At 44.6% G+C, this 2,670-nt stretch overlaps 1 pseudogene; it reads right to left on the bottom strand.

Moving 5' to 3' along the window:
* Window positions 1-1,712: 1,712 nt before the first annotated feature.
* Window positions 1,713-2,440, bottom strand: LOC138170163 (claudin-6-like; annotated as a pseudogene).
* Between the last annotated feature and the right edge of the window lie 230 nt (window positions 2,441-2,670).

Genomic DNA, 2,670 nt, shown 5'->3' on the forward strand with positions numbered 1-2,670 from the left:
TCTCTCTCTCTCTCTCTCTCTCTCTCTCTCTCTCTCTCTCTCTCTCAATAAGAAAGTCATCCCTCTTAACATTAACTTGGATACAATTTATCTGAGGCATGGACATTTGCACCTGATGACTGCTGAAGCTTCCTCCCAGCTTTATGAGTTTGTGATTGGGAATTTTTCTTTCTTTCTTTTTTTGGTAGTGAACACCGATAAGGTGGGATAATAATTAATTGTTTTTCCCCTTTTCAAACCTGGCAGAGTGGCCCTAGCATTGATACGAATGTGATTGGCCAGTCCCTAAAATTCTTACATGACTGAGAAATGATCTTTACTGAATTATCTCTTGGTCCCAATCATCTATCTAAAAGAAAACATATGTGAGAGTTGTAATGCCGGTCCTTGTGTTTTACCTTGTCATAAAAGAGGAGAAAAACACACACTGAGAAGGTTCAAGGCTTGAGTACAAGTCACATGAACAAGAACCAATTTGATGTGGAGGAAACAGGGTTGAAGTCCTTGTCAGATAAACTTCAAATATGTGTGCAGTTAATGACTCCACTGTTCTAGACTGCCCATAGTATATCCTTGAACCTCATCACTCAGTTGAACTAATGATAATGACTGCTGCTTGGCCTAGGAAAACTATTACACTGTACTCTCTCCCTCTCTGATCCCCTAGGTTTGCAAGCTTGATGTTAGTTTTGGTTCATCACTCTCAGTCACCTTACATGGTTATTTGTGAAACCTTCCAGTTTCTATAATATCTCTCACTAATGTCCTCTTCTCTCTACTCAGGAAGCTGTCACCCTAGTTTAGGCCTTCAGCACCTCCCACAGGAACTATCCCAATAGCTTGTGTGATATTATCCCTACTCTGATCTATCACCCAGTTGCCAAAAGTTAATTTCCTAAAGAGGGAGTTCGATTTTGGGACCTCCCTCTTACCCCTCATCAATAAAATCCAATGGTTCACTGTTATTTCTAGGATTAATTATATAGTCCTCTGTTTGGCATTTAAAACTCTACATTCAAGTAACAAACACTTATTAAGTGCCTATGATGTGTCAAGTACTGGGGATATAAAGAAAAGGTTCTTTTTTTTTTTTTAGCAAGGCACATTTTATTCTCTAAAAATCTCCAACCATGGAAATTCCACAAAAAGAGATAGGGATGGAAGACAGCAGCATGGTAGGAGGGTGGGGAGAGGTGCTTGCTGGATTCTGGATTAGGAAGAGTATGTTAAAAGCAGGGTACAAGAGCCAGCAGGGAGATCACTTCCTCCCTTCTGGGAGTCCAGGAGAATCATAGCAGCTCTCTCAGTTCCCATGGAAACCAAGAAAGGCTAGTGGAATCTTGGTGGTCCTGTTTTCCTGGGGGTTGCAGATGGCAAGGACAGAGCACATTAAATAACTTTGCACTTGACAAGGTTAGAATTCAGTTCCACAACCAAAGAGGGTTCTGGCATTTCCAGAAAAATAGCAAAGATCTTTGTGGTTTCCAGGAAAAGGTGCTGGAACTCTTGGCTAGCATCTCTGTAGCTCCTTATCCAAGGATGTCTGGAAGACTTTGCATCAGTAGCAGCAGTAAAAGACTGGGAAGGGATGTGGAGTCATCTTCTCGGCTCAGTCATTCAAGGGGTTAAAAACAAAACAAAACAAAAAAACCCTAAAACTCTCAAGACTGACAGGGGTCACCTGTAACTTCATCTTGAGAGGGAAGGAGGGGAAAGAGGACCTCCCTTACCTTAGGGAGTCATTTGTTGACTCCCTCCCCCCTTTCTGGATTCACACATAATTCTTGGTTGGGTATTCAGAAGGACCTCGGGAGCCTCCTGGGCAAGGGGCAGAAGCAGAGTATCAGGCCATGTAATGGCTTGTGTCCCTTGAGCCGCCAGAGGGGCAAGTGCAGCACAGTAACGACCCACCTAGTATAAAAAGGCTTGCAGCTGCCCAGCCCACATAGAGGCTATGCCCCAACTCCCTTTTCTGAGCATCAGCCACCAGGGGGTTGTAGAAATTCCTGATAATCTCGTGGGCAGTCCAGCACACAGGGATCAGGACCAGGACTGCCAAGATGAGGAAAATGACCCCTGAAGTCAGTACCAGCAGGGCTTTTGGTTCTTCGTCTTCTATACACGTGGTACACTTGGCCCCAGCAAGGTAGGTCAGTAGGCCCACCAGGGCCAAAAGCAGAACAATGACCATGAGGACCCTAGATGCTTGGACATCATGAAGCAGGGCCAGCACGGTATCATACACCTTGCATGATATCTGGCCAGCACTCTGGACCACACAAGACACTCAGAGGCCTACCCACACCACCTGGGCCACTATGATGTTATTGCCAATGAAGGCTGTGATCTTCCCCATGGGCGTGGCACAGGACACTGGACCTGATATCCAGCCCAGTACTGAAAGGATGATACCCAAGATCTGAAGGCCAGCAGAAACCATGGTTGGAAGCTTAGGGAGGATCTGCCTAGGAAACGAACCGGTGCAGCTAAAGAAAGGTTCTTAAGGAGCTCACATGGAAAGGGAATATACAAAAATGTGTACAAGCTATATGCAGGACACATTGGAATTAATCAATAGAAGAAAGGCACTGGAATTATCAGGAAATGGGATTTTCCCAATCTCATCCTTTTCTACCTTTCCAGGCCTTCTTATACATTACTGGGTTCTAT

Source organism: Petaurus breviceps, unplaced genomic scaffold (genome assembly GCF_028583685.1).
Source record: "Petaurus breviceps papuanus isolate PSGF00001 unplaced genomic scaffold, PetGlider_PUasm1.0 38, whole genome shotgun sequence".
Lineage (NCBI taxonomy): Eukaryota > Metazoa > Chordata > Mammalia > Diprotodontia > Petauridae > Petaurus > Petaurus breviceps.